The sequence below is a fragment of the Sarcophilus harrisii genome, chromosome 5, assembly GCF_902635505.1.
Source record: "Sarcophilus harrisii chromosome 5, mSarHar1.11, whole genome shotgun sequence".
In the NCBI taxonomy this organism is placed as follows: domain Eukaryota; kingdom Metazoa; phylum Chordata; class Mammalia; order Dasyuromorphia; family Dasyuridae; genus Sarcophilus; species Sarcophilus harrisii.
Window position 1 is genome coordinate 59,878,845 of NC_045430.1, and position 12,607 is coordinate 59,891,451.

Consider the following 12,607-nt stretch of genomic DNA (forward strand, 5'->3'; position numbering starts at 1 on the left):
CAAAATAAGGGGTTTGGAACCAAAATATCTTGAACATCCCTTAAGTTCTAGATTCTACATATTGTGCCTCAGTTCCCATACTCCCCTCATTCTTCCACCCTAGTTGACTCCTGGCCCCCTTTGCCTTGCCTGGGGGACAAACACAAGTAAGAATGACACAAAGCAATGTGACAGATCAGGCTTTAAGATGAAAGAAAGAATACCCAAATTCTATAGCCAACTACTCAAACTGAGACCTATTGAGGGTCTTAGCTTTAAAAGGCCAAGGTCTCCCATTGCATCCAGGGCCATCTCCAGTTGTCCTAATCCATATATGATTACTAGACTCAGATGCCTCTGGAAGGGAAGGTGACCTTGCACAGCCCTCTCTCACTTAAATCCAACTCACTTGCATTCATGGTATCACCACCCTCATGTCATGGTCCTCTTTGAGAATGAAAAACAAACAACAGTCATATAATAATGAACAAATCTCTTCAACTCACTGAGCTACAGCTTCCATATTTGTTTTCTGTGGGGAACACACCTGGTAAACATTTGCACAGTACTTTATTTCAGATCTGTTGACTGCCCCCCAGAAATGAGGTTACCATGAACTCTAAACACAATAGTCAGGTGGCTAAGCTTCAGGATTCTGCCCATATTCTCCTACAGTGACTCCCAACCTGAGGAAAAGTAGAAAAAGTGGTGACCTCAGGATGCTGGGGTCTATGGATGGCTCTGTCACTAACTGATGTGTGACTGACCTTGGTTAAATCCATTTCTTATTTTGAACCTAGTTTCCTCATCTATATAAAAAGGGGACTACATAAGCTTCTAGGCTTTCAGTTCTAATGCCTCAGTATATTGTGATGGAGGTGTTCTTGCCTGCTTGGCAATCAAAGGGAAAAGGTAACTTTGAACCAGCTGAAGGGCAAATAGTAGTCAAGTCTTCAGGGATGGTATGGTAGAGCTTCTGGGAAAAAAACAGCCAAGGTAGCTAAAATTTCAACCGGAAGGTGAGCCCAAAAAAGAGGACCTGGCGAGGGAAGAGAAATCATAGGCATAGAAGACATGGTACTCTAGCACGACTTTATGTAGCATGGAAGAGAAGTTACCAGAATTGACAGGAGATTCCCACAGATATTCCCAGCTCAGGGCATATTTCATGGTGGGGGTCTCCATGCCTTCCTCACAACTCTGCTGGCCTACCACCCAGCAAGACACGGGCAGGCAGCTGTTGCTGCACTTCCATTTTTGGGATGCATTAGGTTCCTGGCATTCTCACCAGCCCCAGCATATCCTGTGCCTCTTCTGGCCACAAGCCATGGGGCTCAAGGTCTATACCTCATTTACAGGAAAGGAAACACTGCTTCCCTTACTGGGCCCCTGGACTACCCCCCACAGTACCTGCACAAGTCTGAGGGGAGATATAGCCTGTGAAAGCAACAGGTCCCATGTGAAAATAAGGTGAGATGAGAAAGTTATCACTTCTGCCTTCTAATCAGATACCCAGGGTAAAAGAGGTTCAGACAAATCTTAGGAGGAGGGGTAGGGCATGGGATTTGGAGTTGGGGGACTAGGCTTGAAACTAAGTCCCAATGAACATGTTATTTCCTATCTATGTCCTTCAGCTTTCCCCATTTATGACACAGAGACAATATTTGCACTATTTACCCACCATGGATGTTATCAAGAAAGTATTTTAAGCACTTCAGTTATTAAGAAACAAGTAATCATTGTGCTCTCAGTACTGCCAAGTCATGAAGCAGACTAAAGCTCAGCCTCTCCAATTCTAGTGTAGAAAATCTTGGGAATTTAGAAGGTCTTGCTGCTTTCAGTATCAGGAGCCATGGACAGCCAAACAAAGATTCACCATCTTAAGGAGAATTCCCAAAGCAACGAACAAGTGAGAGAAGAGAACTTCCAGCAACTAGAAGCATCAGTTCTCTTTTGCCGCTTATGGGTTCTAAGCTGGAGCCCACTTTCACCTGAACTCTATATTCTGGTAAAAGCATAGACAGACTCTTGGGGAGAATGTTGTATTATTAAATGTTCTTACAATATAAGCTTGACCCTTTCTAGAAATGACTTAAGGCTGGATGATTAAATTGATTCTCAAAGTAGGCTAAGAATTCTCAGAGCTTGAGTTACATACAATGGTGGGCTGGAATCAACTCATGCTGGCTCAAGAGAGCTTACCTGTTAAAATTTCAGTGTGAACTTTGCACTTCAGAAATTGGGAAATGCTACAAATTATGGCCTAAAATACTGTTTTGCTACTTGTCTGGACTTAAAGCATTAGGGGAAAAGAACTGGAGAATATTTTAATAATGCAAATTAAATTTAAAGATATATCAAGTATAAAAAAAATAAAATTAAATAAATTTTTTTAAAAATGGATCATGTTTTTTTTTTTTGAAAAGCTGGTTGTTAAACATTTACCAGCACACCCCTGCCTTGATACAACTTCTTTTCTCTCACCCACCATATAGGAAAGCTTCACCTGAAAGAAAACAAAGCTTTCCCAATGAGCCTGACTGGACTCAACTTCCTGGTCACCCCCCAGGGACATAAAAAGTCCAAGCAGTGAGTAGTTTACACCTCTCAGACTTGGTGGGGTTCTAACAACCATACTGATTACCATGACTTCCTGACAAGTTACTAACCAGACACATTTCCAGATGGAGGGGAAAAAGAAATATCCAGAGAATCAAAGTGTTTCTGCATTCTTTTTGCATCTTTTTACTGTATTACTGCAAAGTAAACCTCCTTTGTTAAATATTCAATAACTTGCGAAAGTCTTAAATCTGAAGAGTGTTGGCATTAGAGCTATAAAATGCATGCTCAAATCTTAAAGTGCTATATATCAGTTACTAATTTTTATTGTTATTCCTCCTGGGGTCCTTCACACCCACTTCATGTAATAAGCTCGCACCTATTCTGTTGACTATATCATATCTCTTCCTTTCACCTTTGAGTCACCTGAGGGGACTTACCAAATTCTTGCTCCCCAACCAAGGGACTTTCCAATGGATTGTCAAAACCTGTCCTGACTCTTGTCTTTCCAGAAAGAAAACCTCAGATACTAAACATCCTCAGTAGTCAAGTGGTCTCTGGGGTTCTACACTCACTCTCCTAGCATCCCAATTTAGAGGCAATATATTGTAGTGGAAAGAACAATAACATGAAAGAACTCTTGCCAAGAAGCACAAAATTTCAGAACTAGAAATGGCCTGAAAAGACTATCTCATCCAACACATACCAAAACAAGTATCTAGAAAGTCTTCTCTGCAAAGGGAAACTTCCTAGAACAGCTCATTCTACTTAGCTTTAAATATCAGGAACTCCAAATTAAATATCCCCATCTCCTTCAATTTATATTCACCCAGTATTCTTTCCAGTTCCCTACACATCATGATTGCCCTTGTGCCATCTTTTCAAAATGGGATACTTATTTAAATTCTAGTCCTGACTCTGTCATGCCAGGGAACACTAAACAAGTCACTTCCTATCTGTGGAGCTGATTCCTCCTATCTTAATAAGGACTTCAGCCCTTCCAGATCTAACATTCTCTAAGTCTACTTCCTCAGCAAAGCTAGGTGTCAGGAAGATGACCCACCTCTTGATTGGAGGTCCTTGCAAACACTGTTTTTCCAATGTAATGGTCATCATTCCATAACTACCTCCCTCAAGGCTCCAGGAGCACACAAAAAGCAGGTACATGCTCTCAATTTGACATATAAGGATCTTGAGACCCGTTAAGGAGAAAAAACTTAGCCCCAGTCTCATAATATCATAATGGAGAATTACTTCTGGATGTGGATCACTAGAGTACACACATACACGGAGTCGTCCTGGTGCCGTGCCACCTTTCTCCAAGGGAAGGGCCGAGTCACTTAAACCCATCTGTCTCCTTAGCCCTGCCAAAAAACTATCCCTCTCTGATGTCCATTTTCATAAAACTCACCACAGGTAAGATAGGCAGGATGCATAAGGTGGAGCACAAACATGAAGCCCTTTAATTTCCGATTTGCCAGCCTGACTCCCCGATGGCCGGAGCTCTCTGGCTCTGAGCCCCATGTGGCCATACATCAGAATGGCTGAAGTCAGCTAGGTCCTCCCGTGCCATCTGTACAGAGGTATCAGCAGGAAAGAATGGAGATGGGTGATCTCAGTAGAAGGAGTAAGAGTTTTAGGAAAGCAGATGGAAAGCTTAGATTCCCTCCTTTTCTAACCTCACTGCCAAAGTCCTCTTCAGGTTGGGGAGGGTGGTAAGAGGGAGACTGCTTTCCATTCTCCATGTAATTCATTTGTCCTGTTATTAGCCCAGAACCCCTGCTCAGATCTCCACCAGATTTCTAAATGATCACCCAGGCACACACAGCAGGGTGCATTCAGTGACAATGAGCACCTGCTATATACAATGTATCACAATAGGTGCTTAGGGCATACGGAAAACCATAAGTATCCTAAAGGAAGATACAAGTATAGCTGAAAATAAATAATAATAATTACCAATTCATCAGCCATGTAGCAGACATAGGTTACATGCTGAGGGAAGTGTATAGTTTAAGGTAAGCCACAAGCCTGTCCCTTCATGGGCAGTTACATAGCAGGAGATAAGTCATAAACATAAATAAGTATATTGCAAATCCATGATTTCATCACTGTTGGCACTCTACCCCATGCAGACTGAAACCTCTCTATTAGTTTTGTTATCAAGTCTACGACAATTGCTATAGCAGGGAAATTTACAGTCTTGCAGGCAATATTTTGATAGCTCTTCCACTCTTAGCCTAGTCTTGGGAATAACACCAACATTTACTCAAAGCCTTTCCATCTTAGAGTTTGCCTATTAGCATGATCTTCAAAAATCCAAGGTCACCTCATTGACACAGAGAAAGAAGATACATTCAATAGAGTATGGCTTACAGAGAGAGACACAAGATGCTTCTGAAATCCAGAGAGAAAATTAATCACTAAACTTCTCTATGCATACAAACAGGAAAACTACTCTTAACTGTAACACTAAAGGAGTTGATTAGAGTTTCAGAAGTTCAAAGGATAAAGAGACTTGGACAGTCAAGGAAGGCTTGGCAGGGATCTATATAGACAGAGAGGTCGATATAAGATACATAGAATTGGAGAATAATCAAGAGACTTATTCTAAAAGAGTTTACAGTTTACTAGTTATGAACAACATAAATACATAAACAACAAAAATATGTCTAGGGCAACACAGTTTTAACAAGAAAGTGAAGAAGAATGGGTGAGGTAAGAATCAGGAAGAAGACAGAAAGGAAGGATGAATCAAAGATGATGTCTTAAAGTAATCTTGAATGACAAAATGTGAATATGACCAATGTTAGGAAGACTGTGGTAAGACAGGATTTTGTTAGTGGAGACTTGCATCAATCCAATCATTCTGGAAAACCATATGAAACTAAATAACAGATATTCTCTCCAAGTGACACTACTACTGGATATGTACCCCATCCTATCCACCCAAAGAGATCAAAGATAGAGAGTAAGATCCCAAATATGCCCCCCCAAAAAATCGCAGTACTTTTTGGGTCGCAAAGAACTGAAAATAAAGTGGCTGTTCACCAGCTGAGAAATAGTTGAATATACTGTGGAATATGAATATGATATAATTACATTATCATAAGAAATAATAATGTGAAGAAATCAGAAAAAATATGAGAAGACTTTTATAAACAGAAGAAGTACCTTACCTCAATAAGCAGACAATAATGCAAAGGGAAAACAACAATGAAAGGCAACAAAATATTGATTAAATGAAGTGACTACTCTTAATGCCAGAAGACTACTGACACCCACTTTTCATGAGACACAGGTATGTGATGGGGGAATATTATCAGCTTTGGTCAATTTGTTGGTTTGCTTGATTTAACTATATTTATCTCAAGAGAGATTTTTTTGTGGAGAAAAAGCAGTTATTGTAAAGTAAGAGAGAGAGCCTAAAAAGTATCAATAAAACATATATTTAAAAAGAATTTTTAGAAGGATAACACCTAGTTATGAATAAAAGTAATCTTGAATTATTTTCTGCACTTCCTGCAAAGGAAGGGATTTATTTTAGAAAACAGCACTTCTAAGAAATATTAACAGTAATAACTCATGATTGTATAGCACTCTAAAAAAGTGCTTTCCTCACATTATAACCCTAAGAGATAGAGAGCATAAGTAATTTTGAAATAATTGTATTTATCCTTTTTACACAGGGGAGACAAAAGTTCTAAGAGGTTGTTGCTGGTCTATGATTACACAGTTAATAAGCATGTGGTAGGATCTGAGCAAAAACATTCTGATTTTAAGTCTAGTAATCTAGCTTCTACCATGCTATTTCTCTAGGGAAACCTTCAAAGAGACAAAATGACAGAAATCATAGCTCTGAAAAAAACTGTGAAATATGGAGTCCAACTTTAATCATCCGTTATACCACCCTACCCTAGTTTAAATTATTTATAATCCAAGTCCTTTGGTTTCAATTTATGAAACACAAGCTCCATTGGACGCACGACTTCAAGTAATATAGCCACTGAGATTTCTGTCATTTTTCTGCTGCTTCTTTTCTCAAACCAAAGAATAAAGCAAGAGCAAAAGGTCAAGTCATCTGAGATTACAGAAGCTGAGCAGAAGGAATTTCTCAAAACATTAGAGACCAAGGTGATATCCACTGACAGTCAATGACAGCCAGGTGGGGCAGCAGAGGGAGTACCAGGTCTAAGAAGACCTGAATTCAAATCTGCTCTCAGTTACTTACTAGCTGTGTGATGCTGAGCAAGTCACCTATCTACTTTTGCTTGAGTTTCCTTTCCTACAAAATAGGGAAAATAATGGCATCCACCTTCAAAATTGTTGTGAGGACAAAATAAAATATTAACTGTAAGATACTTAGAACAGTACATAGCAGGTATTATGTTAACGATCATCACCATTCTTCTTCTTCATTATTTTATAGTTATCATTACTACTACCTACAAATATAAGTGAATGGCCACAAAGAAAAAGGCAGTTCCTGGTGCTACAATGAAAAGAGCAATAGTCTGGGAAATAGAAGACTGAATTCTAATCCCAGTTCTGTCACTAATTAGCTATGATGTGGATGAAGTCACTTCAATCCTCTGAGTCAGTTTCCTCATCTGTAATCAACTTTGACCTGATGATTTCTCTGAGATCCTTTCTAGCTCTAATATTCTATTCCAATCATGATATTTTCTGCTAAGAAACACCAAAATTAAGAGCAAATGAAAAATCATATGTTTATGTCTATGTACTTATTTGTATAGGAATATATATGCAAAAATGTAGTTATAATATGTGCATAATTTCCTCAGGAGGAAGGGGCCCAGAGAAAGGAGGGAAAACAGCTTTTCAGTGTTTCAAGTAAAATGTTCAGCTGCATATCCAATTTTCACAAATGGATTACTAGATTACATTCTTTGCCACAGGCAGCTGTCCCTGTCAAATAAATAATCATCGCCTTACATTTATATATCACCTTTCATCCCATGGTGCTTTTCCTGCATCTGGGATGGGATCTGGGAATAGCTATAGCAGCTCTCATTCAGTACTAAAGGAATGGTAGAGGGGCCCAAGCACACACTAACGGGAGAGTCAATTTCTCAGGAAAGGGGAAAAGTGGAGTGGGAATGGTAACCTGCAATCTCAAAATATGGAGGGAGAAACTGAGGCTTCAAAAAAGAATTGTAGGGTGAGACACTGTGGGTTCCACAGTTGGAAAAAGGAGAGAATTGCCAATTGGAGGAACTATGCTATGCCATGAATAGCAACCAAAGTTTCCCAAACACTTACTATTAAAGATGCTACGCCAGAGAAAAGCATATTACTAGATATTTCTGGCTTGGTACAAATATAAATAAGCAAACAGGGATGGGATGTTGTGATTCTGGATCTCAGGAGCAAGGAAAGTTAGGAAAAATGCCTTTAATCTCAAAAGAAAAAAAGGCATAAGCTTTTCCATGCAGCTAAAAAATACTTACTTAAAATGTAGTTTAACTTGTCTACCTGATCTCATTTGCTTCTTGAAACAGCACAAGTATAATGGCATCCTCATTTTAAGATGAAGTAAATTCATCACAAATTCATGTTCCTCTTGATTACAGGTCTATTTCTCTTCCTAGACCTTCCCTGATTTTTTTATCCCAAGTTAATAGAATGGGAAATACAAAACTTCACTACATACCCACCTTCTAAGTGAAAAGCTCTCAAAATATGAAATGGGCAATTTTGCTTCCTTTCTTATCAGGGCAAAGCACCTAGAAGAAACAGAATAATAGCACAGAAAATGACCCAAAAGCAGAGAGGAAGAAGAGAAGCAGATTCCTAGCATGATCTATACCTCTGGATAACTGAACTCAAGTCCTTAGCCAAGTTACCCCCAGTAAGGACCTTGAATGCCCTAGAGATAAACTTTTCTTAATACATATTAAGTTCTTGGGACCAGCTGGAGATTCAAGAGGCGAAATGAGGAAAGGTTTCAGTAAGGCAGGTCCCTCAGAGGACTTAAGCAGACACTCTTAGGAACAGAAGGAACAAAGGCTCAAAAAAAGGGGGGGGGGAGAGGGAAGGATTAGAAATCATATGACCATAGATTATTTTGTATGTTTATACAGTGCTTCCCTTAAGACTTGATTATTCCCTCCTAGGTAAGTGTCTGAAATTCTAGTAGCTACAACCAGCTCTATTATGGTACTTTGAGTTATGGATGTATAATTCAACTTTCCACGGACACGGATAACCAATAAAGAGTTTTAAAGCACTTTCTACCCCCAAAAGGCTATTTGCTTAAATGTCTTTGGGGGCAACCAGAAACTTTCTTTGATTCTCCAGTGACAGGAAAATGCAGTGAAATTAGTCCAAGATCTTAGTTCTTTTGCTTGCTCTGTAAAGTTGTCCTATCCCTGTGCAAAGGAAAAGAAACTTGTTTGTAGGTCTGAAAGGGAAGAAGGCCTGAAATACTAAACAGTACAGGAAGGAAGGAAGGGGGAGAAGAAGGTTACTCTCTAAAATGCCGTGTGTCAAAAAGAATAAATAAGCATTAAAGTTTGAGGATTTTGTAATAGTCCCTTAAAGCTGCCCCACTGTAAAAGCCAGATTAAATGGAGCAAGTTCTGCCCTTTGGAATGGGAAATCTACTCCAAATGATTATAAATACAAGTACAGGACATGATGGAGTCTAGTTAGGAGAAGGCAAAGGAAAAGGGCATGGAAGGGAATAGGAGAAAGCTAATTAAAGCTAATTCTTTCAGAGCCACCTGCTAAAAACTATATCCACTCAGAATTTAAGCACAAGGGTAATAAAACAATGGTGCCAGAGGATTCTCTCTCTCAGAGCTCTAGCCAGATGACATAAGGGAACAGCAAATAGAGCAACAATCCCTATTTCTTCCACTGGCTTCCCCAAAAAGTACCATGAAGTTGAAACCTGAGCTGATACCATGGGGCATTGAGAGGCGATTTACAGCTGGAGAAAGCTGAGCATTCATACCAGATGCTGATGCAGGAGGGCTTTGGGAAGCTGGAGAGGTGTCTCATGGGCTTTTCTCAGAAGGCTTAGCTACCCAATGGAACTGGAGTATACATAAGTGCTCCCTAAGATTTGATTCTCTGGTGTCAGCCAAGAAAAGGAGATGGGCAAAAAGAAGCAGAGAAGAACTTTCTTTTCTGAGACCCACTCCTGGCTCCCCTCCATACTTCCTTGCTAGAGAATTTTATTGTTTTCATTCAACAAACATTTATCAAGTGCCTATTATATGCAAGATACTGAAACAGACCAGAAGAAATTTAAAGAGTGACATTACAAAACTGGCTCTCGAGGAGATTACAATCCAATCTAATCTAAATTAGCAGATGTAGAAGGGAAGCAGATGAGAAAAAGATGGGAAAAAACATTGAAAAGGAAGGAAGCAAAAAGGGAGAGAAGGAGTAATAAGGTAAAGAAGGAAAGGAAGCAAATTGTAAAGAGTCAAAAGGACATGAATTCATCATTAGAAGATGTGTGTGTGTGTGTGTGTGTGTGTGTGTGTGTGTATGTGTGTGTGTGTGTCCCACAACTCTGCTACTAACTAGTTGGGAAATTTATTTGCTTATTTATTTTTTGCTGAGGCAGTTGGGGTTAAGTGACTTGTCCAAGGTCACACAGCTAGGCAGGTATTAAACATCTGAGACCACATTTGAACTTAGGTGCTCCTGACTTCAGGCCTGGTGCTCTATCCACTGCGGCACCTAGCTGCTCCCTCTAGCAGAGTAATTTCAATCAAGACTTTTTGCTTCATTAGAATTTAGTTTCATCATCTGTAAAATGAAAGGAGTTGCCTTTAAGGTTCCCTCAAGATCTTCCCCAGGTCTAAATTCTGATTCCATAAGAAGGGAGAAAGAGAAATGAGGGAAAGAAAGAAGTGAAAATAATTGTCTTTCTTAACAATCCTTTCAATCCCTTTATTAAAAGGATCTCTCCTTCATTAACAATAATGAGCATTCTGGGGAATTACTGACAAAGCTTGACAAATAAGGTCTCTGTCCACATTTTTAGACTCTGCCATTCACAGAGATTCAAATACAGACAATTTAAAAGTCAATGAAAGAACCAAAATTTCATTTCCCAACCCAAATAGTTCCCTAACCACATACCTCCCTTGATTCCTTGAAGACAACAACTCTTACTGTTTATAAGTCAAAGAATTTTAAGCTGAAAGGAGTTGCCTAATTCCAATAAGCCTCATTTTACAAATGAAGAAACTAAGGTCCAGAGAGATAAAATGATTTGGTTAAGGTTATATATCCAGCTAATGGAAAACATGTGCCTAAGACCAAAGTTTCATGTCCCAGTCTAGTCCTTTAAAAGCTGACTTTTCCTTAACCCAAAACAAGAAACAGCTAAAATGTGGTGGGACTGAGCTGTTCAAAATGAATGGGACAAGAAGACAGAGGAGCAAGGAGAGAAACCATAACTGTACTGGAGGAAATCAAACCCTCAAAAGTACTTAATATACATAAATCCCAGTTGACAAACATGGGAAAATCACAATCACCTAAGAAAATTTATTTAATAAAAATAACTCACACTCTTTCCTCTGTTCACCCAGGGGATTCGACTATAGGTTGACCTAATGGAAAAAAAGGAAAAGGGGAGGAGGGACCCAAAGCCAAATATACTGCTAGCAACACAAAATGGAAGTCATCAGTGGAGGGGCATAAGAGATGAGGAAGAGAAGAAAAGAGGAAGGGAAGAAAAAGAAGAGGAGAGAGGGAGGAAGGAAGAGGACAAGGGAGGGGGTAGAGAGGAAAGTTAAGAGGGAGGAAGAGGAAGAAGAAAAACAGGAAGTTAAAGGGAACCCTTAGCTACACCAGATACAATTTGATGTAGCAGAAAGAGCACTGAACTTGGACATCAAAAAAAAAAATAGATTTTAGTGCTAGTTCCTCCATTTACTAGCACTAAATAAATCATATGCAATTTACTCCCCCTCTCTGACCTTCAATTTCCTTATTACTAAAATAGGGACAACACCTTTCATTAATGAAAACACATTTCTTTCTATAATACTTTAAAACTGAGAAAATATTTTTCCTCATAACAGCTCTGTAAGAGAGACAGTGAAAGTATGATCTAAGGTCACACAAGTCTCCAAATTCAAAATCCAGAATTATAATAAGGAAAAAATTTTATATCTGATAAAATTCCATATAAATGTGAATTTTTTTTTCTTGGAAACGGGCACTGGCACTAGCTTTTCGAGAAGAAACAGCTCCAAAGGACCACCTGGTAAAGGGATTACCATATTGGTGATTATCAGCTGGACAAATAGAAGAATGTTTCTATTGACAAAACCATTTGGTTTCAAGATTACAGGATTTATTCCTCTAACATTTGGAGCTGCATTAGCAAAGTCAGTGAGAGGGAAAAATGAGATATTGTGCTATGGGACATCAAAATGATGCCAACTAAATTTTAGGGTTGAAAACAAATGTTTCTGTCTTCCAGGGAGGAAGCAGAGAGAAGAGGAGGTGGTTATGATTCTGGACCTGGTAGAAGAAGTGGGGAAGGTTCATTGTATACCTTAGAGAAGAACAATTTTCTAAAGTTCCTTAGCAAAGGCTAAGATAGATATATCTTGCCCAGCCCTGCTCCCCTCCAAATAAGATTGTTTAAATTATAGACTTGTCTGAAAACAGAGGAATTACTGTCGCTTAAGGATTAAAATCAGAAGAAAACCTTAGAGATCAACTAAAGCAATATTTTCATATTAGCCTTGGGGAAATTAAGGCTCAGTGCAAGGAAATTATTTATCTTTCAAAATTACACAAGTAAATAAGTATCAGATTATAGCTTTGAACCTACTAATAAGTGTTTTTTCCCTCAAGATTTGGAAAATTCACAGCCATCACTAGATATAGGGAAAATCTTTGAAAAACATATTATTCATTTATGATAAAAACACTAAAAATATGACTATAAACCAATCTTTCCTTAATATACTGTTGTTATAGCTATCTAATATGAATATGTAGCCTGGTTTATTATGGAGAAAGACCAGAAGCCTTTCCAATAAGATTGAAGTAAAGCAAGGACACCCAC

The 12,607-nt window shown here is 38.8% G+C and overlaps 1 protein-coding gene across 1 annotated transcript in view; it reads right to left on the minus strand.

Annotated features, from left to right (window-relative positions):
- TSPAN9 (tetraspanin 9) overlaps positions 1-12,607 on the minus strand; it is a 239,073-nt gene that overhangs the window by 177,514 nt on the left and 48,952 nt on the right. The window lies entirely within an intron of this gene.